This window comes from Zosterops lateralis (assembly GCF_965231275.1).
Source record: "Zosterops lateralis genome assembly, chromosome: 11".
Lineage (NCBI taxonomy): Eukaryota > Metazoa > Chordata > Aves > Passeriformes > Zosteropidae > Zosterops > Zosterops lateralis.
Genome location: NC_139771.1, coordinates 6672535 through 6691452, shown reverse-complemented (window position 1 = coordinate 6691452; position 18918 = coordinate 6672535). Strand labels below are relative to the sequence as shown.

The window sequence follows — 18918 nt, the reverse complement described above, 5'->3', positions numbered from 1 at the left end:
CAGGTGAGCCACAGGAATTGGGGGTCTATAAAAAATTTTTTCGAGGATTCTGGCAAAAGGGAATCTAAAATATGTCACAATCCAATCTGTGATAAAGAGGAAAGACATCAATCCCCATGGAGCTCATGAAATTCCAACAGCAGCACGATGGAGACTATTTTATAATGGCATAATAATAGTTGTTAGAAAACCAAAAAGTAGAATTCATGCCTAATTTGAAGTCTAGAAATAAACTAACACCAACTGCAAAGTCTGCTCCAAAATGTTGGTATTTCATTTGGAGTTGAAATATGTTAAGAAATCGATCACACACAAGGCAGATAAATACACTCCTCCTGTTACACTGGTATTTCTTACAATTTTTAAAGAAAACCATGTAGGACTTCAGCTATAAAACACACTCATGGTTATTTAGTTTCAGGCATTTGGTCCCACAGAGCAAGCAGCAATTCCTTTAGAGCCAGACCCTCAATTTTGAGCGTATGAAACCCACAGCCACGCAGGAATCCAGCAGTAATTGCATGGAAGCAAACTGCACAGAGGACTAAACTTTTATCACTGCAAACCTGATCCCACTGGAACAGCTCATCCACCACTGACCTCAAGGAAGCTGAGATTTTTTTTTCAGATTCTATGCATCTTCCACTAAAGCAAGAAGTTCCTTTGCTAGCGTGGAGCGCTCTGTGCATTTTCTGTTGGGATATTACCTAACGTTTATTATCCAGTGTTATCAGAAATCACAGGGAGCCTTTCAGCACTGCTGAGATGAGTAGGGAGCCATTCCTAACAGGGGATTAATCCCTTTCTCCTCCACACACATCCCCTATAAGCATGTCCAGGGCACGCCCCATGGTCCCCCCAACAGCCACACGGTGCTGGCCGTGGCACCCCCAGAGCTGCGGCAGCTTTGTGTTCTGTAAATTGCTAATTATCAACCAGCAGAGTAGACTTTGGGATTCAGAGACTTGAATTCATAGACTTTGTCCTGAATGTGCATGGCATGGAGGAGATCTGCTTAGTCATGAGGAAAGGGGGTGGCTTATGCAAGTCCACAGAGCATCTCCTGCTAGTCCATTCCAGAAATTCACAGCCCGGCTTTGGAGGTTCCTGATCCTCCCCTGGCTAAGGGGGAAAGTTTTCCTGTTTCCAGGGGAAGCTTGAGAAACTGCCAACTGAAGAGGACACTGCATAGGAGTTGAGGAGGGTTTTTTTGCAGCCAATTTGGGGATTTACCACACAAATCCCTAATTTCTCCTGTCATAATGCTGATTAGAATCCATTACCCCTGCCAGCATCATTCACTCTTGCAGGCATAAATGGACACACTGACATTTCAAATTTCATTTTCTGCCTCAATCTCCCCTCCTACATTGTTTCTCCATTGCAAATGGGGAGCTCTTTGCATTCCCATGTCCCAGATCACACAGTATTGAGGACAGGGGCAATTATTTCATTTGAGTAAGAAGATGGCCCCAATCTTGACTAGGCTGCTGGGTACTACTGCAACACAGGTAATTAAAAAATATCTATATAGTTCATGTATCATGAATTTTAATTGGAGAATGATGTCATTGTTTAGTTCAGTTCTATAGAGTGGTTTATGAGAGGGCAAACAGGCCAAATAATATAATGGAAGGTGTGGGTGGAGTGGGAGAAAAATGTGAACATCATCAAATTGACTTCAGTTCTGCGAAAGTTTCCGGATGGGAAGACTGCAGAATAGGCCTTGCTTTATTTTCTTTTTTTCCCCCCTCTAAATTTAAAGAGCAAAATTCTATGACAGATTTATTATAATTTGCCCTGCAGTGTGAGGAGAGCTGACAACTTTGCAGCGGGAGGAAAGAAAAGTCCAGGTTGCAGCAGAAGAGCTGATGCTGAAGCAGAAACTGGATGTTTCCTATGGTTGCCACATTTATTTTCTTGTTCCTATTTCCTTATACCTGCAAGACCTGGGAGTATCCCAAGCCCACTCACCACAGGGCTGAGTACCAGGGTGATGATTTGCTGAGCACCAGCATTTTCTGCATTGCCCCTGGAACCTGAAAGCAGCACCACTGGAAAAAGGTGGACTACTCTACATTTAAAACAAAGCTGAAAAAAACCTCCCTGGGCTCTTCCCTCTGTGGAAAATAAAAAGTGGAGGGGGAAGAGATGAAAGAAATATAAAAGGTTTATCGTTTAATGTAGGAATCAATTGATGTTTCAAATTCCGGATAATCTGAAGACAAATCTTACGGATCTTTCATTTCTCATTCTGCCTTGGAAAAACCTCCACAGGGAAAAAGTCAGGGGCAAGGAGGAGATTTTTCCAAGTACTTTGTAAATGAAGCCCTCCAAACTGACCTGTTAATGGGAGCCCCCAAGTTATGTTTGTGGCATGAGGAGTAGGACTTGAGTACAACAATTTTCTCTTGCTTTGGATTATTTCTATCTCTTTCTCTTGTTAGTTCACAAAAACTGAACTGACACACAAAGAACGTTTGGATCAGGTACCTTGAAAACCAGTTAAAAAGCTACATACCATTATGGAAATGCAGAGTGAAATAATTAGCACTTATCATCTAATATCACGTTGGATTGAATAAACGTGATTAAAAAATGAAATCAGTAGCAATAACTCATGGAAAGGACTTTAAAAGAACCTGGCATGGAGAATTTGTAACTGTAGGATGATTCCTCTTGAGTAACTGCACTTGAAACTTTTACTGCGTGACAGAGGGAAAGACATGGGAATAACCCTCATGAAAAAGCTTGTAAAAGAAACTCAAGTTCTGAGTATCAAATATGCACAATTAGTGATTCACAATTAGGCTGCTAAAAAGGACTAGGAAAAATATTTAACTCCACTCTGAGCAGATTACATATAAAAAATACCTGAAGAGGGCCTCACCAATCAAGGTGAAACAAAGTATTAAGTTTACTTTTCATTATTTAGTCCAGCTTTGTACAAGACGGGGTTTTCATTCTACTTTTAAATTTTTCTCGTTTTTACAATAAAATTGTTTTCAGAATTCATTTTATTAGCCATTACTCTGAGCAGGAAATCACACTGAAAGTAATTGCAACAGTGCCTAAATTTATTTTATTGACTTAGAAATGGACTTATGGTTATTTAAAAAAGTCCACAGAAGAGCCAGATTGAGAAGCACTGTTGATAATGGGTGCCTTTATCAGTCCCACAAGGAAGGTTAAAAGGCAGAGTTTTAACATTTTTCAATCAAATTCTAATATTTCAGAATTCATTGCATGAAATACAACTTTATATCAGGAAAAAAAAAGTGAGTTGTATATTCCGTATGGTAATGGCAGTTTCATTGAATGCTGATGTTAAATACATTGTATTATCTGGGAATTTGGCACGGAGGCATTTCTAAGAAGCGCAGACCATCTTCAGGCTGTTTAGAAATCCAGAATCTCTGAACCTCTGGACTCACTAATGAGTGAGATATTTCACAAAACGGATGCCTAAGAACATTCCAATTCAAAAGCTGTCTGTGTAAAAATCCCTTTATATTGTATTTCTGATTGGTTATCATTCAAAGTCAGTGCCAACTATTTTTTTTCCAGCTTTCTCTCCCCTTGACAAGCCCATGCTTATATTGTGCCACATGCCTTAACACACTGCTAGCAGTGATTTCTTGTAATCTCATAATTAAATCTCTCAGCAATTTTTGCAGCAATTTTTTTTTTGTGACAGCCAAAGTGAAAAATGATGTCAAACACATCCCTTGATGCACCAAATTTTGATATTAACGAGAGCACACCACGAGAAACTTCTTTTCCAAGGAGAGCACTCGGTATCATATGTCAGAGTCGCTTGGTGTACACTGGGAATTTTTAGTTAACAAGTAACAAATCATAGTAACCTTTTAAAGGGTAAATTACTTATTAAATGATGGACTAATTGCTACCAGAAAATAGATATTTTAAGATGGAACGCTTATAATCGTGCTCTACAGCAGAAGATGGGGCAGCGAGTCACAAATACAAATCCAACCCAAGCCCCTGGTTACTTCAAGGAGAATGAGAACTGACCCATCTGATTTAAAGGCACCTAAAGTCCACAGGACATGCAGAAATTGATAACTCCCTGGGCTTTAATGACGCTAAACAGCAGCCTTCCATCACTGATATTAATGAAGGCATCCCTGTTCATGTTCAGTCAGCAGGGCACTGTCGTGTGTACACAGGGCCACAGAGTTACAACACCACAGGAACTTGCACTCTCTAAGCTGCAGAATACCCCGGGGAGAAATGACAGCAGGAAGATTACAAAACGCCCCTGCGAACCTGAGGCATGCCATCAAGACACAATATATTTCAACATAGCATCCCAGTTGTTGCAGGCTGAGAGAGAGAGGCTCCCCGACTTCGTGCGATTGGGAAATGGAACAAAAAAAAAGAAGAAAAAAAAAAAAAAAAAAAAAAAAAGAAGAAGAAGAAGAAGAGCTGTTCATTCATTACGAGAACAGCCAGGTGAGCCCAGCAGTGCTTTCCCCAGGGGCGGCAGGAATGGCGGGCGCGCCCCATCCATCCATCCGTGCCCCGCATCCCTCCGGCTCTGCGGGCCGGGCCATCCCCCCGGCCGGAGCATCCCCGCCTGCCGGGGCCGGTGCAGCACCATGGACACAGCGCCGGGCCGGGCCGCGGGACCGCACCTGGAGCGGGGCCGGGGCGCTCCGGGCACCGCATCCCGCCCGCCCCGCCCGCGGCCCCGGAGCTGCTGCCGGGGCTCGGCTCTCTGCGCTGCCACCGGGGCTCGGCTCTCTGCTCTGCCACCGGGGCTCGGCTCTCTGCTCTGCCACCGGGGCTCGGCTCTCTGCTCTGCCACCGGGGCTCGGCTCTCTGCTCTGCCACCGGGGCTCGGCTCTCTGCTCTGCCACCGGGGCTCGGCTCTCTGCTCTGCCACCGGGGCTCGGCTCTCTGCGCTGCCACCGGGGCTCGGCTATCCCCGCTCGGCTCCCCGCGCTCCGCTCTCCCCGCCCGGCCCGGAGCATCCCCGCGGCGCCGGAGCTCCGCGCCCTGCCCGCCCCGAGCCCCGGCAGTCCCGCAGCCCCGTCCCGCAGCCCCGGTCCCGTCCCGCAGTCCCCGCAGTCCCCGCCGTGCCCGGCCCGCGCTGTCCCCGCCGGCCCCTCACCTCGGGGACGGTCCCCGCAGCCCGCACTGACCTGGCGCTGTCAGTTCTCAGCGGGAGAAGCCGTTCCCTTCCAGCGGGATAAACTCCCCCGCTCGGCCCGGCCTCCCGGGCAGGGACCGCCTCCCCCCGGCGCCGCCTCCCGCCGGCCCACGGCGGCCACGGGCCCGCACGGGATGGGGATGGGGATGGGGATGGGATAGGGACGGGCACGGGGATGGGACCGCCACGGGCACGGGGATGGGACCGGGATAGCGACGGGGACGGGGCACCGGGATGGGGACGGGCACGGGGCTGGGGAGCGGGATAGAGACCGGGACAGGGACGGACACCGGGCTGGGCACCGGGACAGGGCTGGGGACTGGGATAGGGATGGGATTGGTGACCGGGACAGGGATGGGGACAGGGACAGGGCTGGGAACGGGGACGGGGACGGTCACGGGGCTGGGAGCGGGACAAGGGATGGGATTGGAGACCGGGGCTGGGGACAGGGACAGGGACGGACGCGGGGCGGCCACAGGGATGGCGAAGAAGAGCGGGCCGGGGAGGCAGCGGGGCAGGAGCAGGACGAGCAGGATGAGGAGGAGCGGTCCCCCTCGCTGTCCCCGGGCTGTCCCCGGGCTGTCCCCGGCCCGGCCGGTCCCCGCGGGCGGAGGGAGCCCGTGTACCTGAGGGCAGAGCGCGGGCCCCGCGGCGCAGCTGGAATTTGATCTCTGCTCCCTGTAATCTCCCGTAACTGAAAATTCGCTTTTTCCGCCTGCCGGCCGCTTTCCCTTTCGCCTGCCCATTCCGCAGCCCGGCTCCGCTCTGCGCTGTGTCCTGCCCTGACAGGGGTAAAGGCTTTTCTGAAAGCCTCCTTAGCACTGACAGCGCAAAGCCAATTCTTTCCCACTTTTTTTTTTTTTAACTTTTTTTTTTTCCCCTCTGGATGCTCTCCGGGCTCTCTCCCCCCGCTCTGGAATGCAGAGCGGTACCTCTCCAGAGGCTGCAAGCCCCAACAAGCCTGTCACCTCCTCCATCAGCCTCTGAGGCTTGGAAAAAAAGAAGTTAGATGTGGAGAAAAAAAAAAAAAAAAAAAAAAAAGGCGTAAGATCAACAGGCTTTAGAGTCATCCTGGAACTGGAGGTGCCCCGGGATACAACAGTTTATCTTGAAAACCTCCTGATCCCTTGGACATCACTGGAAGGTTGAGAGGATCCCAAATTTGCCTCATTATGGCTCTTAGTCATCCAGCGTTTTGAAAGAGAGCCCACGTTTGCCTTATTATTTGTATACTGAAGGCAATTTATAGATTAGGGTTGAACACGTCAAAATACCTGGACTCCCTACAGATACTAACTTTGCCTCCAGCCTTTTGTTTATGAGAACAATCTCTCTGTCTGCAGAGGCTTGAAGCCCTGTGTTAATTTTTATGAGAATTATCTCTCTATTTGTATAGGCTTGAGGTGTTACCTCTGCCTTGACAGATCAAGGATTTTTTGTTTTTTTTTCATTTCATCTGATTTTTTTTTTAACCTTGGTAATGTGGAAATACATTTTTTTAAAGTGGTTATTTTTTTTTTATTGTTTGGGTTGGGTATTTTAAAAATCATTTTAACATGCTGCAGTAATAACCCATTCCAGTAATAGCCTGGCTCAGAATTAGAAGCCAGCTCCTGAAAACAAGTCAAAGAAACCCTCAGAATTACCATGGATGAACAAAGAGGCAAACGTGGGTAAAGCAATCTTAACAATAAGAGGTTTTAAATACCTGGGTTATTAATATTTCTACCACTTTACAGCAATCGCTGAGGTGGAGTTTCAACAGAAAGTTAAAAGGAGAAGGATCTGAGGTGGACACTGACAGAGATCTGATGAGAACAGAACTGCTGCTCTCTGCCTGAGCTGCTGGAGAATTCCCCATTCATTTAAGTGTCTGAAAATAGAGAATCCCTCCCCAAAATCAAGGTTTTAACGTGCAGACTTTTTCAAGCTCCCTGTGACTGGAAGCATCCCAAGAACTGGCAGATATCAATAACACCCAGTTGTGGCTGTGCTGCTCCGAGCCCAGGCTTTTAATAAAGGCAGAAATACAAAGCACAGGTTGGATTTTAATTAAATTGCACGAGTGAGACTGATATATCTAAGTCAATCTGGCCAAACACAGCTTGCACAGAAATATTACAAATACAGCATCAGCCTATTTCTGTTCTTAGCATTGTTTTCTTTAGCAAGTTCACCTTTTGAACAGAACTCATAGAACATAAAGCAAAACCAGAGTGATAACTTATGACAAAACTACTTAGAGTTTGTAAATGTGCCCTTTAGCAGATCGAGACAGGAAAGGAAAGAAATACTTTGTCTGGTTTCTTGCTTAATACAGATTTTTAGGTAGGATTTGATATCTCATTAATGTTTCTTTAAGACAGCTAATCTTAATTTGAAGAATCAAGAGATGAAAAGCCCATACATTTCCTCTGGTAATTAAAAGTATGTCTTATTTAGAATTTGAATTAATTTTTTTTTTCCTTAACAAGGAGTGGTTTTTTTTTTTCAGACAAAGCCAATCATTTCTGTGTTGGTAACAAAATAAAACAGGCTACAAATACATTATCTGTGCTGTAATCAAATTGCTTTATACAGCATTGAAATGGTCATAATAAAGACATTTATCAGTTTCTCGTAAGTTTTTTGTTTGCATTGTTTGGCTGCGCAGTTTTTGATGAGCCAGACTTTCTCCCCTGCTTATCTGAGAGAATTCCTGACTTTGGCTGGGACCTCCAAGAGTTATGAAACAAGAATGAAATGTCAGGCTCAGGCCTTCCTGAGCCATGGGCAGCTCTTCCCTCAGTTCAAAGAGAAGCAGAAAAGCCTCTCTCAGCATCACTTCTGCTTTTAAAATTAGAAGATAATTTGCCCTCACACAAGATCAATTATACTCTGTTTTTTCCTATTGGGTAGAAAACCATTAGTTAATTCTTTTCATGTGACAGAATTGAGTTTTATATTAACTTTAATCAGCCCCTTTGTCGTGGGGAGTCTTTTTGAAGCATTTATTGCATCTGAAAAAATAAAAGGTTATTTCTGCTTGCAGTTATCACTGACTGACTGTACATTACGTGTTTCAATTATTCAGAAAATTTGAAGTGGATTAAATTGAATCATGTGGCAAAAATAGTCCTCGCTGAGATGAGAAACTGGAATGAGTACTTTGTGGAATCTCCAGATGGATAAGGGTGTCAGCAATGACAAAATAACCTCCCTGGAGCAGTTTCATTTCTCTTTTCCATCTTGATAAAGGAAATTCCGTGCAACACTTCCTAAGGAATCCCAGGTAGGTGTTTATGGTTAGAAAAACGAATTTATTGGAGGTGATGCTGTGATTTTTTAAAATTGGCTCGAAAAGAGTGGCGACTTGACAAGGATTTCTCCCCCTTCCCATCTCTGCAAAGACCCCAATTCCATCTTTTGCTGACATTTGATGTTTCCCCTGAGCTCTCAGTGTCTGGGGTGCATTGCTCAAGTTTGAAATCCCCACTCCTGCAGCGTGTCCCGTCCTGGTGTTGTGGGGTGGAATGAAGGAGTAGCCAAGCTTTTAACATCTAGAGGGCAATCTCCTACCCTGAGAGTGCAGCCAGAAATCTGACAGCCTGAGCAGCAAGCTCTGATTGTGCAAATCGCATTGCTTTAAAGGAATGGAGTTGAAATAAGTTAAAAATGTCCTGTATTGCTGCCTTTTTTTTTTTTTTTTTTTTAAAGTTACCCCGTGTTCTTTCTCTTGGGTAACGTAATATTTTAATTCATATATCTGGTGTCCTTTTATTGATAAAAAGCATATCTTGTTTGCCTCAGCATGTCTCCTTCTGTCTTTATTGGCAGTTTTTTGGTCTGGAGAGGCATGTTTTTAAAAAGCAAGTCATAATATCACACCACACTCCTATCTGAGCTTGCACACTCTTTACTCGCAGAGAATTGGAAGTTTCAGCTGCTATCAGTAGCATTTTACACAGATCTATGGCAAACCCGGGGCACAAACTGCATTCCTTTAAGTGCTGGTGGAGGAGGACTGTGCCTGGGTGAATTTCTCCTGGGATCCAGCAGGAGGGATGGAACCAGCAGGACGCAGATTTCTCACAGATAACTGCAGAGCGGGTCAAAACAAGAACCCCTTAAAAATCAGCCTCCTCTGCCTGAGCTTCGAGGCTTGGATGAAAAGAGAACAAAATCCAAACCAAGCCTGCTTTAAATTCACTAAAGCCAGGATCACACCAGCCTACATCTAATTGTAATTTTTTTTCCTGATCTTTAGTGTCCCCCCAACTCCAAACTTCTCTGATTTCATCCTGAAGGGAATAACTTCCTCTCTAGGACTGTCTGGCTCTTCTGTGGTTGGATATGATATTCCTGTTGTGATTAAATGGGCCCAAATTGCACATCAGACAGTCAGCAGGCAAAAGAAAATACAGGAATAAGGAGCTCAAGCACACAGCGATATCTGTCAGATGTGTTAATCCATCTGAAATTTATTTCTGAAGGGATCCCTTTAAAGCCACCAAAAGGTCATTTTGAGCCTCATTTAAAACCAGTTTATCCAAATTTCTGGGGTGATCCAGCTAAGACGGATTTATGAACGTAACTTGACTTCAGAAATCCAGATTTCTACAATTACCCACACTGAGACATCCCAGTGAGGAGCTGATGCAACCGGGGCCGGGGGTTGTGCTAATCTGAGATGGGAAGGAGGTGGCTGGGTTGTGGTTAAGGCATGGGACTGAGCTGCTGAGAGGTCTCACTTCTATTCCTGGTGCTGTCACCGACTTCCTGTGGGGCACTGGAGTCACCCAGCTCTGTCTCCTTTGACTCGAACATAAAATAGAAATAATATTGCACAAAATAGCAATAATATTGCATTGCTGAGGCGCTGCGAGACAAGTCATTGCTGTCCATACAATTGTTTTATGCTCATAAAAGAATCTTTGTGTCAGCAGATCACAACCATATTCCTAAAGTGACTCCTTTGGGATAATTTGCTGTCTTATACAGAAAGTCAATGATTCCAGTAAAGACTGAAAACTCAAAAGTGCAAATTTTAACTCAAAATATTTAGAGAGTTTTGCCTCCAGATTCCAGTCAAACATTTGTTCATGAAGAGGATTGTGTTTCCCTTGTGAGAGTATGAGAAAGGTACTGCCTCATTATTGTGGAAAAATAATTAATTCCCTCCCTCCCATTGTTTCTTTTGGAGGACTGTTCATTTTATTCACATATAAAATAGCAATAATATTACACTGCTAAATCTTTGAGAGACAAGTCATTGCTGTCCATACAATTGTTTTATGCTCCTAATTTGTGTAGAACTGTATCAGCAGATCACAGCTATATTCCTGAAGTTTTAGGAATATTTCTAGTTATAAAGTTATATTCCTAAAGTGACTCCTTTGGGATAATTTGCTGTCTTACACAGCAAGTCAGTGATTGCAGTAAAGACTAAAACCTCAAAAGTGCAAATTTTAACTCACAATATCTAGAGAACTTTGCCTCCAATTTCCAATCAAACATTTGCTCATGAGGAGGATTGCATTTCCCTTGTGAGAGTATGAGAAAGGTACTCACTCCCTCATAATTGTGAAAAAATAATTAACCTCCCCCCCATTGTTTCTTTTGGAGGACTGCTTGAAGATCTCTTGGTACTTCCATTTCCTATAACCTTTGTCCCCCTTTATGGTTTTCATACATTGTTGTGATGGAGTTAATTTGAGGCACTATTTTTAAAAATCCCTGGGTTTTTTTACATATTTTCCCCCAAATCTCCAGGGGGCTGGGATGGACGTAGGAAATGCTGATGATGCTGGGGAACAGCAGCTCACACTCGTAAAGTCGCAGCTCCTAAATCCCAGTGAAAGTCATGGGATGGGGAACATCTCCTTGTCCTGAGGATCCTGTCATGGACCTCACATTCCCATCACCACAGGTTTTATTTCTGCTGCAAAGAGGTTTTAAACCAAGGGAATGAGGGTCTCTTTCAAGTGTCCCATGCATCAGGTTTATTTTCTTAAACGCTTAAACACATTTTGGAATTATTTAGGGTGGATATGGATAATAAAACTGAAGAGTAATTAGATGATATTCAGATTATCCTACAGATTTGACGGTGGATATAGGTAATAAAACTGAAAGAGAAACAGGTGACATTCAGATTATTCCTACAGATTTAATGATGTTTGCTGAAGTGCCTTCATTAGTCTTTACAGAGAATGGGTTCCATGGCTTTTGATAAAAGGCCAGAGCTTAAATAAAGCAGATTCTTGATTGTCTTTGTGATTAATTAACATTATTACAGCACATTTACATTATTATAGATGTTTATATATATAATGAATATCCTAAACCAATGTCATTTCAGTCCTGTTAGTTCTGAAAGGATCACCAGGAGAATCAACAATAAAATGGGCACAACATCCTCCTCTCACATCTCCAGATGGGGCTGCAGAGGCTTCTTCATGCACAGATGTCGTGACCTCACAGAACTCACACCAAACTCTGCCTTCTGACTTGTACCCAGGCAGGAGTGTGAGATCCAGACAGAACTCTGTGAACAATGACCCCAATATTTGTCCTATTAGGGCATCCCACATCCTGGGGTTGTTTTGTGTAAAAATGTACACAAAAGATGCTGAACACAAAGGCCTCAGGTGAGATGTTTCTTTAAAAATTGTAATAAAAATCTCCTTACTCTGAACTAAACCTCCATCATAAAAACATGCAGGGAATTCTGCTGGGCAGAGAGAAGCAGTCACTTTAATCCTTAATTGAATTATTTTCTTGCAGAAGTTCAAGAAAAACAAAATATGGCCAGGGAAAGCAGCCTGAAATAGGTGTTACATTAAAGGCATCACGTCCCAGCCATGCAAATTGTTCCCTTGGTCTGTCTGCTCCCCTTCTCAACTGACTCAAATAAGTCATTATTCTCATTTAAGATCTGAAGGCTCCCGAAAAATAAAGTTAATAACTGGTTGTTAGTCTGTGCTGAGCATTAGAGGATGCCAGGTAACTGGAGCAGTGAATCAGGGGCTATTTTGGGAGAAAAATATTACAATAATTTTCAGGAAATAACCTTTTTGTTCCAAAACAGCTGTCATTGAACACCATTATATCTACAACAATTAAAATTATCTTTGGTAACTTTTAGTATTTGGCATGGCTCCATCATTGTTCAGTTAAATATTTTTCAAGTGTTTTAGGACTTGTGCCCACTGTGTGCCTGAAACCCTCCATCATCACTGGAGAAGCTCCTGCCTTTGTCATGTTCTGCTCTCTCAGGACATTTGACAGTTTCTGTGGAGTTTTGTTTTTTTTTTTTTTTTTGCCATTCTATAGCTGCAGCCCTTCTGCTGACTCAGCCTGAGCTCTATAGAATTTGCCTTTTCATCTTAAGGGTTGAGTGGCAAAAAAAAAAAATAAATTAAAAATTAAAAAAAACCCAAAAAAACATAAGCAAAGGTATAAAGTGAATTAGGAAGCATGTGCAAACATCCTGGGGAATTTAAATAGCTGGTTGGAGCAGAAATGGAGGAAAAATAACACTGGGTCAGGAACAACACACAAAGCAGCCAGAAACCTGGCATTTCTAATTGAGGATAAAAATACTCCCTGCTAAAAATTTCTTTGTTACGAGAGGCAATTGATGAAATCAAGGCAGGTTTAGAGCAGGGGGTTGTGTTGGTTGAGGGCTTTAATACGGTTCAAACCTCAATTAAAAATATTTCCACATTGCTGGGGTTTTTATATTTATTCCCTCAGATTTTTAACTGGCTGATAATGCAAATAACATTTTTTGCGTTTTTCAGGATGAAATCTGAGTTATTTTTGCTGTAATAGCACTTGTGATTGCCCTCTGTGGCCCTGAGTCCTCAGTATCAGCAGAGGAGAGCTGAAAAAGCTTTTCAAAAAGTCTTTTATACACATCTAAGGTGTGGTAATTTTATTTATTACTAGCTCATTTGCATACTCTGGAATGTTTACTTTTATTTGCATAAAATATAATAATATTTATTTGCATAATTGAGAAGCATCCCTTCAATGGGACGTGGAGCAGATGTCATCAAACTCATTTCTTCCTGCACAAGTTTTTTCCTCTGTGAGCTTCATTTAACAGAATTTTCTTATCCTGGTGTTGTGTGAACAAAACAATGAAATTCTGGGAATTTACAGAGGCCCTTATGCTGATTTCTGGCATTTGAGTTTTATAAAAAACAATAAATAATAAAATGTAGCAGTTCAGTGCACCATGGAGCAGAGGCTGGCGACCCACTGTTGTTCCAGTGGACTAAAGTAAATTTAATATAAACTCCCCCACTTTTATTTGAAAATAAATTTAATGTAAACTCCCTCTACTTTTATTTGAATATTTTGTAAATTTAATATAAACTCCCCCTATTTTTATTTGAAAATGTTGGAGGTTTGGGCCTGGCCATTGTTGTGTGCACAATTCTTTGCTCCAGCAGCTGAACCTGAAGCCAAACCTGTGACAGCAAAGTGCAAAAATAGAAAATGGGATTCAACTGGGAAATTCTCATGGTACATCATAATTTATTTTGTATTTTATTTATTCCTGCTCAAACATGCTGAGTAACAAACTCTCCACTTCTAAAAACCTTTTTGTGTTCTGTGGAGTTGGGCCCTTTGCTGATTTATTTTTTCTCTAAATAGACTTTATAGGTAATTCAACTTTTATCATAAATCACTGAAAAGCTATTTTTAAAGGGTAAAATACAGATAATAAAGTGTATCAGAAATCGAGATTATCTTATCCCAACCCCTCTCCTCAGGGTGTGACAGCTCAAATTGGGTTGCAACTGAAGCCACTTTTTTTGGGTAAAAAGCTGGTTTTCCATAATTTTAGTTTGGGTGTGGTTTTTTTTTTTTTTTTTTTTTTTTTTTTTTTTTTTTTTTTTTTTTTTTTTTTTTTTTTTTTTTTTCCAAGAATAATTTACACCTGATTCCAGTGAGCACAGAGTGAGCCAAACATCCCTTTAAATATGAGGGGGGAAAAAAAAGCAGAGAAGTTTCAGCTCACTGAGGGGGAGTTCTTCCTCTCACTCCTAGAAATAAATGGGTTAATTAATTAATTATTTCATTACTACTGAGGGGAGAGAGAAATTACAACAAGAAAGATTTTTTGGCGGGGGGGGGGGGGGGGAAATGGCTTTTTGCAGACTGGGAGTTGGGCAGCTTTGCTCTTTGAGGACATTTTTGCAGGCAGGGAAAAACAAGAACTCCCAGTGGTTTCTAATGGGGTGAAAGCACAGCAATAAATGCCCAAGAATTGAAAAGCAAAAATTTCAGGTTTAATATTCCATGCAGCAGGAGGACTGTAGGATTTGAACTCCCATTAAGATTAGGAGAACAAAAAAAGATAACAAAAAAGATAAGAGAATTGCCTTTGTCTGTAGATATAGGTGCAGAAAATCACTAAAAATTGGAGAAAAAAAATTGGCTTTAAGAATTCAGCCTCAGAACTGAATAATTAAACCTGCTAATCTTAGCTCAGAGGAAAGAAAAAACTTCGGGTAACTGCTCTCACCTATGGCAGCAGCTCCTTCCATTCTCTATTTTCTGGTTCCAGTTTCCTGTTTACTCATCACACAGCTCAGGGCTGGTTTTGTCTGCAGTTTGATTCATAAATTGACCTTTTTTAATTGAATTTTTGTGTGTGTGTGGTTGAAAAAAATCTCAGCTCCATTGATATTTTACCTCAGCTTTTTTTTTTTTTTTTAATTTAATAATATTCCTATTTTTTTAACTGCTGTGATGTGATCTCTTATACATTAACCAGCTCAGCTTTTTAAATGCTCTCAAACTTCACTTTAAATTAATGTTTGTATATTTGAGAAACAGTTCTTATTAAAATATCTGGGTATTTTTTTTTCCCAAGCAGACAGCAGTATAACTTATTTCCCAGAGACATTTATTTGCTTTTCTAATACTCTGAAACCACTGAAATTGAGAAAATAAACAACTGTTGATCTCTAGCAGCCAGGTGAGAGGAGGAATGTGCACGAGCTGCTCTGAGATCTGGGGGTATGGCAGCAAACCCACTTGTTAAATCCGCCTCTTTCCAGCTTTTAGAAATGATTATCTAAATATTTTACCAGATATTTCTCCAATATCTGGTCAAGTTATTTATAAGACTATAAATATAAGACAAATATCTATATTTGTCAATTCCCTTACGTGTCTAAACCCCATTTTGTAGATATTTCCACCTGAGTGCTGTTGGCTTCCAGCTACACTTTTCCTTCCCACTTTCCCACTGCTTTTCCAGGAGCCAATTATCTATTCCTCTTAAACTTAAATAATAACCACTGAGCTGGTGCTGAAGCTCCTCTCAATGACCATTTAAATAAATTAGAAAACCTCCCCAGCACTTATTTCACATTCAAATATTTGACTCAAAGGTAGAGAGTTGCCTTGGACCTAAGCCAGTCATAAAATCCCTTTTAAGAAAGACAGGACTGCAATTGTTTTAAGATATTTGATTTTCTCGACCATCACCTGCTGGGTTTCAGCTGCAGGAACATCAGCAGCCCACAAGATTTAAAAAAAAAAAAAATTTAAAAATCTTCTTTCTACTCTTTATTTCCCTCAGAAAGGCCACACCAAGAGCACCAGTGAGGGATTCCAGACCAACACAGACCAGGCAGAAGAAATAATTTCTTGATCTAGAAGTTTATGCTCATTATGTAGGGCACAACAGTAACAACAAAAATCTCAAATGCCAAATTAAAACTGAAGTAGCAACCCAGAATAATGATCAAAAAGTCGTTCCAAAGTCTTTAGGTTGGTTTGCATAATAAGAACATTAAGAAAAGCCAGAATTCATTGAAGAAAGGTTGACTTCAGTTCATTTAAATTTGAAATCTCTCTCAGTAAAACCCAGATTTTCTGGGCCCCAGAGACACCCCTGGATGTGCTGCAGTTTGCCTGAGCTGAGAGAAATGAATCTGAAATTCTGGAGTTTTATTCCCTGCCTGAATGGTGCATCCTGTGACCTGAGCCCCAAAATTCCACTTCTGCTGAGCAAATGCCCAATCCAACAGTGGGAAATGAAATTCCCCTGGTAGAGGGATAATTCCCCTAAAAAATGAGGGTAGCAGCAGGTTTGGTTATCCCCTTCTGCCCTTTCAGAAAAGCCAGGCTGCAGGTGGGGAGAGCTGGAGTTTGGAGAGGACCTTTCCAAAACATCTTTACAGATTTATTTCCTAATAAACCTGGAACTGGCTTTTTGCAGAAGAGTTTTCTCATTATTGAATCTTCAGTTTGTTTTTTTAATTTTTTTTTTTTTTTTTTTTTAATTTGCTGTTGTTGTTGTTGATCTTCTGGTGCTAAAATTTCTAACCTTGAGCTCCCTAAAAAGAGCTGCACTTCTCCCTTGGTGGGTGATGTTCCTTCTCCTGTGATTAGAAAAGCTGGAATTAGCGAGAAATGCTGAAGGGAAACACAGCCCTGAATCAGCCATTCCCTGCTCCCGGAGGTGAATGGCCCTCACTCGTGCTTTATGGGCAGAAATGTTAAACATTAAAAATCTGCTCGATTGTGTACGAGATGCTGAGAGCAGATAAATGACCCTGCAGTAACTTCAGCTCCTAAAGCAGATGTTAATTAGGCTGGGGGTAATTTGCCACAGCAAAAGTTTCCAGAATGTTTTCTGCTCAGAGCAGAATTTGGGAAATTCCTTTTGCCAAGTGGCTTTAGTTATTCCTGGAATATAAGTGAATAAAGGCATTTCCATAAATTATTGATTTTTAATTGTTGTTTTAGCTCCTGAAACCAGCGAGGTTTTTTTTTTTTTTTTTTTAATTTCCCTAAAGGACGAGAGCTGAAGGATAAAGCTGGATTTTGAATGCTACAAAAGTTTTCTGTCTTCTGTATTTTCTGCCAATATTTAAAATATCCTTGTAGTATCAGTGCTTGTCCCACAATGCCACACAGACTGACAGAGGTCTGCTGTCACTGCCATGGAACAATTCATATTTGTGTGCCCAGGACTGCAGGAATCAAGGCTTCAATTCCTGTCTGACAGAAAGATGAGCAGAATTTAGGCTCTTGCTCCTTTTCTCATAACTGTGGGCAGGTTTTGAAGGGGTTCTTTGCCCCAGCTCTCTGTTTTGGTGAGTGATCTGCAGCCCATCATCGAAAACAGACATCCCTGAACTGAAAATAACAAATTAAAATGTTGTTTTCTGCAACTTTGGTTTCCCAAGTCTGAAAAGCTGTTTCAGACTCCTGTGCAACTCAAGTTGCCTGGCTGAAATCTGGTGTGCAGACAGAAATATCCACTCCTGCTAAAACCCAAACCACTCCTTTTGCACAGAAGAAAATAATGCCATCAAGAATGGGAAGTGTGAAAGAGCTTCTCTTGGCCTCCAAGCACAGGATTCCTTCCTGAGGATGAGGAAGGTGCTGGGAAGTGGCAAACTCATTCCATAAAGGTATTAAAGTTCTAAATTTGTCTCAAGGGTGAATTTATGTCTGAAAACGACCCTCAGCTTGTCCTCCTCAGGGGCATCTTCTCCCTGACACTTCTTTTATCTGTTCTCCCTGATAACTCTGACAAACATTCCCGCTTGGCTCCTTTGCTGGTGGCTCCTGATGAAGTGTTAAAGGTGAGAAAAGGCCCTGGCACCTTTCTGCACCTTTTTGTGTGATCAGAAAGATTCTGATTGATGCAGGGTGGTTCTGTTTTGTGCCAGACACGGCAAGCAGCTTCTTTAGGTTTGGTTTCAACACCACCAGAGAATCCAATTAACAGTGATACCAGGAGTGATGAAGTGTCAGTAAAAGCAGGTGATGTTTTCTGAATTAATTAGCAATTTAAATGGGCTTCTCCGTTGCAGAGGCCACTGGAGGAGTGTTGGTACAACCTCAGGGTAATTTACAGAGTGTGGGAAGCTGGGCTGGGAGAAAGTAAAAGCCATTTCCAGCTTTGTTGTGACCTGTTGACACCAGGGACTTGGGCTGACCCCCAGAAGGTCAAGGTCAATGGGTTGGGATCAAATCAGACCAAACCTCTTCTGTTTTTGACACCCCCACTATCTTTATGTCAATGTTTTTTTCTTTATGTGTATTTTCTTTTCTGAATGTTGAAGATTGGAAGTACCAAGCAATTGTTTGCCTTCATCTGGAGTTGCTTTCATCCATTCTTTCCTCTATGCTGAATAATTTCATGATCAGTAAAATCCGTGTAATCTTTCCCTGAACATTAAATTTATCATCACGTTGCCTTCATTCCTCCCTGAATCTACAGGAGCATCACTATTTCCATTGGAAACTTTACACAGAACACTTAGCTGTTGACAGGATTTATTTATGTTGTTTTAGAATATTTATTATTTTAAATAATTTATTATAAAATATTCTATTTTATTCAATATACAACACAACTTCTGCATTCCAGCTTAACTCCCTGAAACTCTGTATTTAATCTCTGAATCCCTGAGATTCACACCCACCACTTTCTGCTCCTTATCTGCTTTTCTCTAAACGTGAACGTTTGGCCAAGCTGACATCACAGGCTCTGCCAAACAGCAGAGAAAGGAATTGGAGTTCTCTGAGCATTTCAGCTCCAAATTCTCCAGTTGTCATCATCTCCCTTGCCGTAATCCTGGGGCTCCATGAACAGCAATTCATGGAAATCTGCTGACACTCTCTGGGGCTGGGATCCATCCTTCCCTTGCCTGATGGGAAGGAAATTTGTTTTGCACATCCTGGTGCTGTTTTTTGAGCAGTAGCATTCCCTGGCTTGT

At 42.0% G+C, this 18918-nt stretch overlaps 1 protein-coding gene across 5 annotated transcripts in view; it reads right to left on the bottom strand.

The window, feature by feature from the left end:
• Window positions 1-5264, bottom strand: part of PPARG (peroxisome proliferator activated receptor gamma) — a 54554-nt gene extending 49290 nt beyond the window's left edge. Inside the window, exon 1 of one of the 5 annotated variants that reach the window (XM_083869426.1) lies at window positions 5169-5264. The gene's annotated coding sequence lies outside the window, so the exon portion shown is untranslated. Of the gene's footprint in view, window positions 1-5137 lie in introns of all 5 variants that reach the window. The other 4 variants (XM_083869425.1, XM_083869422.1, XM_083869423.1 and 1 more) reach the window with 4 other exon arrangements.
• Between the last annotated feature and the right edge of the window lie 13654 nt (window positions 5265-18918).